This window comes from Schistosoma haematobium, chromosome 1, assembly GCF_000699445.3.
Source record: "Schistosoma haematobium chromosome 1, whole genome shotgun sequence".
Taxonomy (NCBI): domain Eukaryota; kingdom Metazoa; phylum Platyhelminthes; class Trematoda; order Strigeidida; family Schistosomatidae; genus Schistosoma; species Schistosoma haematobium.
Window position 1 is genome coordinate 11,349,964 of NC_067196.1, and position 15,453 is coordinate 11,365,416.

Genomic DNA, 15,453 nt, shown 5'->3' on the forward strand with positions numbered 1-15,453 from the left:
TACTACTAATAATAATGATAATAAAACTATTTAATTATTTCATAGTTACACATATGAATGGGTAAAATCGTTATTTCATTTACAAAGTGAGATTTAGGGATGGGGGTGAGGTCTATAATCTTTGGAGTATTTGTAATATTTGTTTTGGAAAATTGAAATAACTTTAGTTAGATCAATTTCATTTACATTCACTACTTATGAGTACGTGGCGGCCTGCTTGAATATCTGGGCTACCTGTTCCTCCAATCTAGATATTTCATCAAGTTATCTGTTTTCTTGTTTGTTTTAACACATCATTATGTCTATTGTGCTCAAAATCTATTCAGGAGCGTTTGTGAAAAGTTTACAACCTTTCGCTATACGGGATACAAAAAGGTACAATCAGCGACATCATGGTGGGTGGCAATATGCATTGAAACGAATGAACATTAATCAAATGTGGATTACCGAACTCATAACATCTAACTGGTCATCATTCAAAATTTATCGTCACAATCGATCAAGATATAAGAAAAGGAAACTTGTTCAAATACTTTATGCTGAGAATTCTATATTGTACCAAAAATATAATGTTGAATAAAGCTTCTAATAATAATAATAATAAATAAAAGTTAAAGTTTATAAAATATTATTATTTCCTCGTTGTTTTCTTCTTGTTTTATTAATTTTATGTAGTGATGTGAAAATAAACAACTTGAACCCATTACAGATACATGACATATCCTATTTTATTTATGATTCAACCATAGATGTCAAGTCATTGTACGACTTAATTGTTTAGTGCTGCATTACTGAATTATTTGCATGGTTTAATAGTTGAGATGATATAGCTCAGCTGGGTCATTCTGGCGAAGTTTCTTTCTTTAATCTACGTAGTTTCATTGTGAAGTCTTCATTGTCTTTCTGAATAATAACATCAGTACAGATTGTCGATAGAAATGCGCTATTCAAGTTTCGTCACATATGACTGACAGTCATCTATTCCGTCGAACTTGAGCTTGATTAATTGGTTGTTGACTCTTGTCCTTTCAAAGCCTCCATTATTTGTTTTAATTGTTATTCCCCCCTAACTTGATTCTTGACCTTATAGATCAACAAGAATTAAACCGAATATGGAAACCGACAAATGAATCATCTCAACAATATTCTGTTAGAATGGTTTATCCAAAAATCGGAGAAATTTCAGTGTTATTTAAGTAATTGCAATCGATCTCACTCAAAGACATGATAACTGACACTATTGTCAAAAGTTATTTGCGAAGCAGTGGGTTAGTAGTTAATTAGTTAGTTAGTCAGTCACTAAGTACCAGGTTCGAATTCCATGCTGCCTGTTTCGTTTAGGCAACCGAATAAGGTCACTAGTCCTTATATTTAGTGTAAACCGTAGCTTCAAGCAAATACCTAGTGAATTAATTCATAAAAAAGAACAAAAGACATTTCAGTAAAGAAATGCTTCGTTTTCAACCATATTGTTTACTCAGATTGTACAATTGTATTTATAGTGGTAGTATAGTAGTGGTCTGTTAAAACAATAGGAAGGGGATTAATTAATAAAGTACTTGAGAATTTAAGGCATCAGAAGAGGGTTAAGTTATGAACAACAAGTTAGAAATTGATAAGGTGAAGCCAAAACACGTGAACGATAGTTGTCCAGTAGATAAGTGTGAGGATGATGGAGAGTTTACAACCGATTTAGTTGTCACCAATGTCATGTATGTCAATTTCTCTTGAGTGATGATCGGATTTCATAGATTAGGCTAGAATGTAGCCACTAGTCTAACTGACTCGAAATTGTACGCACTATGCTGAGATTTAATATAATGGTTGGAGATAGTCAACAGGAAGCGTAAGTCCCATCAAGATTATAGATACTACTTGCTCATGAGTGTTAAATAGCACGAAACCTAGGTCGAGCAACGTTTCTTGTCGACTACCCCCAACCACTATCTTAAAGGTGAGAAAAAAGTTCGTAAAAGAAACACGAAGCTGATAATAACAAATAATCCAGGAAATAAATAAACACTAAAAAATCATATCAACAACTGATTAACTGAGTATGAAAATTAATTATTAAAGCCATGGTAGAATGAGGGCTTGCATATATCGCTTCTGTACACAAATTCGTGGTTTGAAGGGAATTGAAGTTATAAGTTATCTAAAAGATGACCTATACTTGTTAGAATTTACTTATATTGAATATGAGCTGGGCACAATATTAAACTGATGTTTATTTTATGAAAACATATTTTACGGCCATATATTTATGATTATCCTCTATAACCAGTAGTCTATTTTATTTATCAGTGGTTTATTATCTATAACAACTTACTGTCATCCATTTGACTGTAGAATAAAATTTCCCTCCTAAATTTGATTATCGTTGGTACTTATCAAGTGACTACTGGTGTCTAGCTTCGACAGGAAATTCGCGAGGTCCTTGTGATGATCTATGAGCAGTGGAGTCCAATGAAAAATGGTTGTGATGTTGTTGACTGATTAAAATTAGACTCGTACACCATTCAGTACTGGACCAGTGATTTAGAGATTGGATGTTAGCATATGAGACCGAAGGTCTTGAGTTCGTTACCTGGATACGGGGCCGTGTATTTGCACTACTGAGGAGTCCCATACCGAGACAAAAAGGCCATTTTTTAGTTGCGGTCTTCCGATGGTTATCTAACTGAGATCGATTCAAGATTTCAGTAACATTCAACAATCTTCATAATCCTATACTGTTAATCATCACAGTCTAGTAATATCATTAGTATTTTCATGAAATATCTGAAAAATGATTCAAATGCAACTGGATTACCTAGTTAGATGTATTACAATAAAAGTTTATTATTTCCTGTACATTTTCTCGGTTATTTTTCTTTATTCAATCTATTTACTTATCCTTCTCTCCTATTTTTGTCTAGGTCATAATATTGTTGTTTACCGATATTAAGTAGTCTTCTCTCTTTTTCTTTTTTTATTTTATTGTTATTGTCGATGATGATGATGTTGTTGACAATTTTGATAATGATTATGACGAATGTGAAATTTTCATGCTTTCAACCAATTCTATTTATTTAATAAAAAAATATGTTGGAAATTTACATATGAACATCAGATTTCGGTGGAATTAGGTCACATAATATTCCTTTGCCTACCCGTACACATGTACACATATGTACACTAAATACGCATCAATAAACCTTTATTTACAGACTATGAACAAACTTCAATGTCGGTAATGTCTATGGCAGAGGAAGATAATGATAATAATCATATACTTAAAAAATATTCAAAGGTTGATGCATGATCGTGTCATATTTATCAATATCATCAAGTTTATTATTATCATTATTGGGTCAGTGAAGTTTTATGAATATAATCTGTACTACTTATATCGGCATCATCAGTAGGTTAACTAAAAAGAAATTATTCCTATATATTTTATTATGAATAATAAAAAAATGAAAAGCTACAACATATAGATAAACAATCAAGTAAGTGAAGTTAGGAGTTTACTTCTTTTTTTTTCATGTTTACACACGGTCAAATGTCTGAAGGAATCGGTAAATCTTTCATTCAACAAAATACTTTTTTTTAAAAATAGTTCAAATTAATTTTATATCATTCAATTTCGAATACACAGTCTGAACCCTTTTGAGTAAAGAGATAGAAACACAGATATATAGTAAAATAAATCTTCGGTTAACAATGTTAACGACACAAATTTTCGTAGAAAAAATATATATAGATTGTGGTTGACAGTAAAATCTTGGATATGGGTATTGGTCTAGTTGGAACTCCTTAGTTGTACATACACAAATTTCAGTGTAAGTATTGACGCCGGAAATCGAACCCAGTTGAGATAAGATGGTGTTTGGAGGTAGTCACCAGGGTACCATGGCCCTGGGTTTCGTATCATTTGGCACTTGTGAGCAAGGTGTACTTATAATCTTGAGGGAACTGATGCTCACTGACGAATTCGATCCCGTGTCACCCAGCTTCATAGTCAGAGACCTTAGTACTGAGCTATCCGAGACGCGACTGACTTCCTGTAAAACTGAGATGTATTTGCAGCTGATTGATCACTGGGTGGTGATCATTGTCATGTATATCAGGTCCTTCTTAATGCAGATCGAGTACTGTCGACCAAGTTGCACTGTGGCCACTAGTCTAGATGACTCGATATTGCGTGCACTATCTTGAGATGAGGTGGTTGTTGGTGGTAGTCAACAGGAAATCCTGGAGCTGGGTTTTGATGTGAACTAAGAAGTATCTGAGATACATGACATTGATTACCAGCAAGATGTATCCACAACCCTATCAAAGATAGAAACGAAGAATTTCAGTTATCATCATTGGCTGTTAACCATTAGACCACTGTCCAATGTTTCTTAGTTTCTAATGATTGTCTAAATAAAATCTGTCTGTGATGTAAACCGTAAGACTGAACAATCTCCAAAACCTTACTTAATTACTGCTGATGATAATTAGATAATATATTAAATTATCTTAAAAGTGAATCCGATCAAATTCATGCACACTCTTCTTGATTTCATCCTTTAGACTATAATTTATTATGGTTCAAAGCATTAAAAGTTAATATTTCACAGTAATGGTAGATGTTTTGTCATCATAGAAAATTCTTAAATTATTATATAAATTAAAATCTTTTGTTTTGCAAATGGTTTATGTCACAAATATACAACAGCTGAGTAAATATTAAAAGTGAAATTCAATCAAATAGCTTTTTCTTAGTATGTGATTAGTGATTTACTTATACCCATAACTTCAGATAGAGTTAGTTGCTTGAATGTTCAAGACATCATAGGTAATGATTTATCCTTGAAGTCTGAAAAACAATTCGTGATGAAATCCATTTTTAGACTTGACTAATCTCCTATAATCATTTAATGATCATTTGCTTACTGATAACTGTTTTTAACATGTATTATTAAGATACTTTAAGTACGTATGACTGGTGAAAATCAGTTATTTCAAAGATTAATCAATTATCTGATAAGAGTACTGGTTGATTGTTGCTTTATTTTATATTGGGGATATAAACCACTAGATATCAACTTACTAGTTGAAAGATGCCGTGTTTAAGAATAGATCTGAAAGTTTATGGTTTGATTTCGTGCTCAGACCTGTTTGTTCTTTACTGAAACGAAACAAGTGTCCACCAGTGTTTCCTAGTTTTTACTCATTCTCCAGCTAATGTTAGTTTGCAAAACATAAATAATCTTCATAGAGCTCATAACTCGATTCGATTTATAGTGATTTTGAATTGTCCAATCACTAATATTTCAAGTGAGTTTTGATCGGTTTTATATGGGATATGTGCGTCTGCGTTGATTGCTTCGTTATAGCCAGTATGCCATAAACTGTTGTCGAACAGTTTCGAGGAACATGATAATCCTATCCTATTACAACTTGAATTAAAAATCACACCGGTTATACAAGTAAGCGGCTACGTAGACTCAGTAAATAAACAGTTAACCCATTGTGAGTACTGTTTTGAATCCTGGAATGAAAATCAACTGCAAAACCGAAATAGGTTGGAAAGGCATTCCTGGATTCCACTACTAGTTACATCCCATCTATTCTCAACTGGATACTTTTAATAGTTGAATTCATGAGATGTAAGCTACGCCACCATTGAAGAACTGGAAGGCGTTTCATCCTAGTATAGATACCGGCTCAGTGGTCTAGAGGTTAGGCGTTTACGCGCAGTACCGAAGGTCCTGGGTTCGAGTTCTGCAGGCGGGATCGTGAATACTCACTACTAGAACGAACTAGCCGTCCAGTGCTTCCAGGTTTTCAATGATCGTCTAGTTTACATCGATGCATGAATTCAACTATTAAAATGACTACAATCTCTATAAGCCCCATTCTGTTCATAAATACTTTTGTTCAAAATATAAATCAGACTAAATATTCTAAAGGGGTATTTCATTTTAATGATTGACAGTGAATAACCAATATATATCATTTTATTATTTTATTTTATAAGAAAAGCAATATGATTGGTCAAAATAAATAATTTTTACACAAAAAATTCTACTATTGGCCGGCTAGTGATTATTATTTGATCATAGTAATTATTATTTTGATTAACTTACATTTTTTTGTGTGTAAAATTGTCAGATTTACACACACGCACACGCACACACAGGACAAAATAAGAAGAGAATAAGAGAGAATACGAAAATAAACAATAAAGAAATAGTGATTCCCATAGGTACTTGATAGTATAAGTAATAAAGATAACGGGGAAAATATACCACAAGTTTATCGGTAGGACAGACAGAAAGGAAAATAATCACTCATAAGGGAATATATATATAGTATATGTTCAACTCTACAACAGAAGAGCTTAAAAAAGCAACTTGGAAGAAACATACAAACATCATCATCATCATCATCATCATCATCATTGAGTATTCCGTTTCATCATCAATCATAATATCTATACATACAGATATATATATATGTAAGCTAGAAAGTAAATATAACAAAAATTCCAGCGACAGAAAAGTCGGGAGAGAATATCCTATACATTTTTACAAAATAATGAATAGTACTATGTGTGTATTGTCAAATAGTATCATACAGTTAAAACAAAACAAAAAAAAAGTTAGAAGTGTAGAGTTTTAAATAAATATTTCAACATCTATTTTTTCATTGTTTAAAAAAAAGAGAAGATAAAAGATAAAGAAAAGTCGAAAAGTTTACTCATTAAATATTATTATTATTATTATCGTGAGTAATAATGACGGCGATAATAATTACGATGCCCGACTGTGCACCCAATCATATATATATAATCCGATGAATGATTTATAAGCAAGAAGCCGACAAATGAAATAAACAAACATATATATATATACACACACACATAGAAGCCAGTTAAACAAATAGACAGAATATTGCCTTATAGTCATTTTAGTGTCCATATCTATTTTCTTCAATATTCTTGTATTGTACCGTTTTTTTTAAAAGAAAAACAAAACAGTGATTATACTTCCAAATGATAATGTTTGTTTTAACTCATTTAATATTCTGCTAATATTAATACAGTGATTATTGTTTTTTTTTGTTTTTTTTTAGTAAAACAAAATGGTATTGATAGTTGAAGTAGCAGTAGTATTAGTTGTACCTTATAGTAAACGGTCAAAGAGATGATTTTTCTCACTGCTTTCTTATTAGCTCTTTTTTATTCTCTAGGCATATATATATATACCCATAAACAGATACAGAAAAAAAAAGAAGAGAATATTGTTCTAAATAACCCGAAAAGAAACATTTAAAAATTTGAATAAACGGTATTGATCGATTTTTCAGTATCTATGTAGAGACTAAATATTTAATATTAAACATTATTTTTAGTTAAAAAAGATACATTATCATTTTTATCATGGATTTACTGACATTTATTCATACTACAATAATAAAGTTAGGATAATTTAATGAATTATATTCTATGTTTGATTAGAATTGATATGATTATGTAATTTGTTTATATGTTATGGATGCTTTTAATGTAATGTTTAGAATAAATCTAACGTATGTTTCCAGCTTAGTAATCCCATAAAGATAGTTCCTATTCGATATCAAATGAATAGAAATTTAAATCAATCTCGAAAAAAAATTGGTACACAATTATGTTGTAAATAAGTTAATTTTATACAAATTATTATTTTAATTATCAGTTTAGGTGTTGTCGAGATTGTTAAGTTTTTGATTGAAATCATTAGTCAATTAAAGCTAGACCACCATGGAAAACCTGGAAGCAATGGACGGCCGTTCCGTCCTCAGCAATGCGCATCCATCCCGCGAGATTCGAACCCAGGGGCTACCAGCCTCGCTCCAGGTGCTTAACCAACTAGACCAATGAGCCGGCACCCAACGGTGTTAATTTCTAACCTCAACCAATCAACGAAATTGTGCGACCATCTTCCATTGTACTGAGGTAGACACCTGTTTCTACCCGACATGGATTAGCTCCACTGGTCACCCCTTCTTATTATTGAATTATTGAGTAGATGTAAACTAGACCACCATTGAAGGCCTGAAAGGACTGAACGGTTGTTTCGTCCTAATATAGAACTCATCAACAGTGCTCATCCATGATCCTTACATCGATTGATGAATTCTACTACTAAAATCACTACAATCTCCAAGAAACCCCATTTTAACTAATTATGATTCCAATTTTGAATAATAAACTTTACTCTCAATCGAAGTTACTATTATTTTTTGATTGAGATCATGAACCGATTTATGTTAGACCACCAGCGAAAACCTGAAAGCACTGGAAGACCGTTTCGTCTGATTTTGGGACTCCTCAGCAGTGCGCTAGCATCAGTCGGTTCATGATCTCAATCAATAACTTAATAATCTCCACGACCCTATTCTGATAATTACCATGTTCTCACTAGTGACTAGCTTCGTGAGGGAATTCTCGGAGTTCTAGTGAGAAGTCGTGATCAGTGGAGCTAATCCATATCAGGTAGAGACAGATATCTACCTCAGTACAATGGAAGATGGTCGCGCAATTTCGTGGATTAGTTGTGATTAGACATTAACACTGTTGGATACCAGCTCGGTGGTTCAGAGATTAGACGCTCGCGAGTGAGACCGAAGGTCCTCGGTTTGAGGCTTGTGAGCAGGATCGTGGATGAGCACTGCTGAGGAGTTCTACAATAGGACGAAATAGCTGTCCAGTGCTTCCAGGTTTTCACTGGTGGTCTAGCATCAATTGTTTCAAGATCTGAATCAATAACTTAATAATCTCCACAACCCTATACTGGTAATTACTATTGTTAAATGGATAACACTAATTGTGTACAATCAATACACTATTATCGTAGGGATACAAATTGTTACAACCTATAGAAACAACTGATTGATTCCTCTCTGAATAACAGAATTTAAGTAATCCGATTGATTTAATGATGTTATAAGGTAACAATAGCGAAAATTAGGCAATGATATTATCAATACTATCTGGTTGGATTTATTAAAAGCTCATTGAATACAAATCAAATTTAATTTAATGGTATACATACATAATTTTGCAACTTTAATAGAGTATTGCAATCTTTAGGGGCTTTGTGTAGTGATTACTACATTTGTTAGTTAACATTAAGTATTGACTTTAGTAAAACAATCATTGAAATTGATGAATCAATTCACTCTTTTGGGTATGAAGTCGCATACTAATTCTCACTTCAAATTTGTCTAATCCTTCCTGAGTTTTAAGAGTTATATAATTTAAATCAGTGAGTAATGTATTACAGTGTAAGTTTTGTGATCATACATGGGCACAGTTGAAGTCAATCTCAACTAATGACAACTTTCTAAACAATGCAAACACATTCATTTTGTATTATTTGTTTAAATCTTCCCATTGATGTTTAGAAATTGCAATTGATCAGTCTCTTATTGACATATGTGCATACTGTGTGGATTGCCTCGACATTGTCTTAAGTCACAAGCATTATAAGCAAACATGGATGGTGACTAACAGTGGAATACATGATGCGCGTTTTGTCCTACTTATGATTCGTCAGCTGGATGTACCTGCATTCCTGAGTGGATGTTCATTCCGGGACTCTAACCCAGTATCATTCACATCAAACGCCATCACATTATCCACTTAGCTACTGAGTCCAGATATCCACTAGTTTGCGCAATGGGGTGAAGTTTAAATTCATTTAGTATTATTTGTTTGAATACAAACACGTCATTATTTTAAATACTAAAGTTTACGAAAATTTACGAAAACGGTACTACTATTACTAAACTTTACCATCATCAACTATTCACAGGTCAATCATGCTAGAAAATATATAGATCCCTAGAGAGCAACAAGTTTATATTATACAACACATCTTAATAACTAGGGCGAAACGTAACTCACAAATTTTGTACATGGGGAGTAACAGAATATTACATAAAACTACTGAGTTGCCCAAAAAATTAGAAGAGTCTAAGCTGATGCTGTCAATCAAAACTGTAAGTTATTAATGATAACAAAACACACTAAAGGTACTAATAAGTAGATAACAATTGACCATAATCATATAGTAGTATACACTAGAAAATGTCACCAATCCTTATGTAAATATATATACACACATCTAATATATAAGTATATAAAAATGATACTATTGGCATAGTGATACTACTGATGGGAGGAAGAAATGTAATTGTATAAACCACGTATGGGATTTAGTTATTGTGTCAATATAGTAGCTGTTATTTAGCAAACACCGTACATACTAGTTGTTTGAATGTTTTAGAGTGACAGTGAGTAAGCAGAAGAAGGGATGAAGAGATTAGTGGAATATAGTCGTCGCTAAGTGACGAATAAAAAAAACAGGATCCTCCATAACTTATAGTACTAGAATAATATGTAATATTCTTATAAAACTAGATATAGTGTGTCATTGTATAACAATTTAACTGATATAATTTTTGAGTTATTCTTTCGTTCAGTCATAGGAATCTTCGTGAAGTGATTGAAGCAAAACGACTAAATTATTAGATGCTAACTCACAAGTCTGAAGGTTCAGAGCTTACTGTGAAACTTGAAGGTCTTGGGTTCAGTCTTCAATGAAGATGAGTATTTTTGAAAAGTCTCATAGCATGATAAAACAATTTTTATGCGTTTCGTGGTTTACAATGGTTATTTAACCACCGTCTAATGGTGATATGAAACATTAAATTCTCCGATCTCCACTACACCTCATAATGACAATTAAGACCGAATAGTCAAAAGTTCCGTGTATTTAACTACTGATTTTGCCATAGTGATAAGGTTGTTAACGGGTAAAATATGTACATAGTGTGAAGCTCAACTAAGTAGTGCAGATTTATTGTTATCATTATATTTCAGTTGAACATATGAGTAGATAATTTTTATGTTGTGCAACACAAACGTAGTTTAAATAAGACCCAGTTTTTAGTGGTACTATAATCAGTGAAGTGAACCAATGGTTTCAATTAATCAAATTCTGAGAAAAAATGAAGCTGATCACCTGCCTATCGTGTGGATGGGATATACATAAACATGTATTTTTGTTGCCTTGTTACCTACTATCTGTTCATTCATGCATCTTCAGTGCAACCTAGATAGCAATCAAAACTAAGTAAATGACTGGAATAGGAACATAAAAACAACTAAATTTTTAGGTAGACTAGAAATCATTCGAACTGAATATTTAAGTTAAATTAATTGTATTTCAAAATGTTGCTTGCTGCTTGTTGAAAAAGCAGGAGTTTCTATATTCAATCTTTATCTAAGTTGTAGGTGTTTGGTGCTAAACAATTCTATCCTGGGACAAAATGGTACCCTATCTAATGTCACTTTCTGATGAATACAACATACACAAAAGTATTAGAAGTTAATTCAATGTAACCTTAAGTCATGAAATGATGAATTAAATTATGTTTTTATTTACATACTATAGAGTTTATCAAACAAGTTCTGTCCAAATATTCACACATCATTCATATATATATCACGAAGCATGTACATGATTACTTGTTAGTAAACAATTATACCTTATATAATATAATATAAACAGTAGACATTAATGTCACCTTTGAAGTTTACAATATTTACTTAAGTATCTATTCTTGTCTGACCCAATTAGTACTTATGTATACAATACAAAAAAAAACAATGCAAAAGAAAGACCAAAAATCTACGCCTACAACAAATCAGTTTCAAATTTCTTAAACGTAACAATAAGAGAACTATTTTTAATAATACAAAAAAGAAATATGAATTAAATAACAGCCACGACAACAACAACAAAAGAAAGAAGTCACGCCATTCATCTTTCCATTTTACTGTCTTAGTTACTATCGCATGAAGTTCTCTATAGAATTTCTATGCTCTCTTTATTAATATCAATAAGGTAGACAATATTTCATAAAAATTCTTAGAATATATATACCTATTACTTGTAGCTAAAACATATAATAAAAAAAACTATAAGGCTAGAACAAATAACTCCTTCCTTAGAGTTTAGGTAACATTTTAGATTGGCGCGCTATATAATCAGCTGATGAACTAATCAAAGTAAGAAAATAGCCTTTCTTTTCTTTTATAAAAAAAAATAGTTAAAAGAGAAAGATATGCACAACTTGGTGCTATCATTCCACAAATATTATATAATATGGCACGATATTCTAGCATGATACTTTGATACTGTGTTATTATTAACTTAATATGATATATATTTTGTTTAATATTTATTATTAAGTGGTGACTGACAACACTAGCTTGTAAATTTGGCTATTTTTTAAAAAGAATTTTATATTTACAAATAATGTGTTATATTTGTTTCTTTTGTTCCATTTGTAAATATTAGATAGTTAGAGTTTATCGATAGGAAATACTTGACTAAGGTTTTACGTTGTTTCTCATTAAGAAAGTTTTATCTAATCTCCCTCTCGAAATGATCTCACATGGCCACACGTATATAGCCTCTGCCAGGGAAGTCCTACTCACTGCCTTCTCGTCAAGGAGGTGTTGCTTACGAAATCGAGAGGACGAAAAGCGAATGTCCGGCGCTTTAACTGGATTCCAAATCAGTGGTGCACATGGGCTACAGTATTCTGAGGGAAAAAACGGCGTATAAACCAATCGTTGGTCACCGGCTACCATGGGACTGCCTCCCCTCATGATGCTCCACTGCCTTGTGGATCAGACCTTCAGATCAAAGGCTCGGAGAGTGGCCCCCTGAGAAAACCATCTGCTTCGGTTTGGGCACCCGAGCACATCACAGCTCTCACACATATCTCATTGAATATGTGTGGCGGATATGTATTTGGTGCCTCCTTGTACCAATATCCATGTGTTAAAATAAACAAATAATAAATAAATAATCTTAAAAGAACTGCGAGGTCATGTAAGTTTCGAATACATATCACACAGAATTTATCAGAAATGTTACCACTAATAATATCATGCAAAATAGGCTAATAGTGAGGTCTTTAAATAGCAGTTTTGAAAACGCATGCAACAATAGAAAAGCCCATCCTAAAGATTGGTTAAGGCAATTGCACTAAGATATTGAGAATATTGGAGAATGACTATCTAGAAACTGGATAAACCAGTCCAACAAGTTTAAAATTATTGCATATCAAGAATATTTCCCTAAGATAATAGGAAAACGCAAACTAAATTACGTATGTCAAAATGAAAATTGTAATAGAATGTTTGCTACAATTAAATAAATGAATAGGCATTGCAGAAATGACCACCAAAACAAACATAATACTGAAGCCCTTTACAACTCTCCCCTAATTGACTGCAATAAAACTTATAAGACATTGGGCTGGCTTAATAAATATATTCAATCATCTCATCCCCAACACAATAAGCTTATAACAACACCCTAAATAACTTAAATAAATGTCCACATCCAGTCTGTAAGAAGACCCAACCAACTAAGAAAGGAATAATCAATCATTGCTATGTAGTACAAGGTGGTTAACAATCATCGGGCGGGAATTAAAATCAAAGACAAGAAAACCTGTTAAAATAACTATTGAGCCCCGGTAGTTGTGCCGCGTTATGATGTAGCCTCTTCTCCAGAAGGGCCTACTAGTCTCCACCAACTAGTTTGGCTCGAAGGAGGACCACTGAGTTATCTGGATCTTCAATGACCTCTTTTGAGGCTTTAGTTTTGGTTTGATTTTATTAAAACTTTTTAACAATACTCCAACCACTTAGTATTCAAACAGTCCATACAATATCAAGTCGCCTAAACTAGTTATCATATTACTTCATCGATCCCCACTTAGGACTAGATAAACACTGTATTAGTTATCAGTTAATAACCAATCAGAGTAAATCTGTGAATCAAGGTTTATTCGCATCAAATATTCTTTTCGAACATAAATTTACTTGCTTACTTACTTACGCCTGTTACTCCCAATGGAGCATAGGCCGCTGACCAGCATTCTCCAACCCACTCTGTCCTGGGCCTTCTTTTCTAGTTCCATTCAATTCTTGTTCATTTTTCTCATGTCTATCTCCATTTCTCGGCGTAATGTGTTCTTTGGTCTTCCTCTTTTCCTTTGGCCTCGAGGATTCCATATGAGGGCTTGTCTTGTGACGCAGTTGGGTGCTTTCCTCAATGTGTGCCATATCCACTTCTAGCGCTTCTTCCTGATTTCTTCCTCCGCTGGGATCTTGTTTGTTCGCTCCCACAGTACGTTGTTGCTAATAGTGTCCGGCCAACGGATCTGAAGTATTTTACGTAGACAACTGTTAATAAACACCTGTATTTCCTGGATGATGGCTTTGGTAGTTCTCCAGGTTTCTGCCCTATACAGTAGAACTGTCTCGACATCTGAATTGAGAATCCTGATTTTGGTGTTGGTTGACAGTTGCTTTGAGTTCCAGGTGTTCTTCAGTTGTAAATATACTGCTCTTGCTTTGCCGATCCGCGCCTTCACATCTGCATCAGATCCACCCTGTTCATCAATGATGCTGCCCAGATATGTAAAGGTTTTTACATCTTCCAAATCTTCTCCATCAATTGTGATTGGATTGGTGCATTCTGTGTTGTATCGGAGAATCCTGCTTTCCCTTTGTGTATATTGAGACCTACTGCTGCTGAGGCTGCTGTCACACGGGTCGTCTTCTCTTGCATTTGTTGTTGCGTTTGGGATAGAGGGGCCAGATCATCTGCGAAGTCTAGATCGACCAACTGCATAAATAATCAGTCTGATTTATTGGTAATGTGGATGGTTAATTTAATACTCAGTAAGTAAGTGCGTCTGACTGATAAGTTTTCAGTAAGATAAATTCACGATAACATCATTTTACTCTCATCTAAATAATTTAATTAGATAACTGGTAATTATTACATATCACAGATTGAAATCATGAGTCAATTGAAGCTAGACCACCATGGAAAACCTGGAAGCACTGGACGGCCGTTTCGTCCTATTGTGGGACCCCTCAGCAGTGCGCGTCCACGGCCCCGCCTCAGTGGTCTAGTTGGTTAAGCGCTTGGCGCGAGACTGATAGGTCCTGGGTTCGAATCTCGCGGGGTGCAGGATCATGGATGCGCACTGCTGAGGAGTCCCATGCTAGGACGAAACGGCCATCCAGTGCTCCCAGGTTTCCCATGGCGGTCTAGCTTCAATTGACTCATGATTTCAATCTGTGAAATTTCTGAAGTCTCCACAAACCCCTTCTGATAATTATTACATATAACAAATAATGTTTTCATTAACTGAATATGTACCAAAATAAATATAAGTTATCTATATAAACTATATTAACCTTAAAGCTAATCACATGAGTTCCATCCTATTTAGATACTCTATAATGAACTTTGTTGTTCTTATTAACATACAAAAGCAGTATTCATCATTTTACATATCACAGTATTTTCTAATGATAAATTTAAGGGTAAGTTTACA

General features: G+C 33.4%; 1 protein-coding gene across 1 annotated transcript in view; it reads right to left on the reverse strand.

Annotated features, from left to right (window-relative positions):
- The window catches only part of BCL11B (B-cell CLL lymphoma 11B (zinc finger protein)), a 54,662-nt gene that overhangs the window by 3,590 nt on the left and 35,619 nt on the right, over nucleotides 1-15,453 (reverse strand). The gene's annotated exons all lie outside the window — the stretch shown is intronic.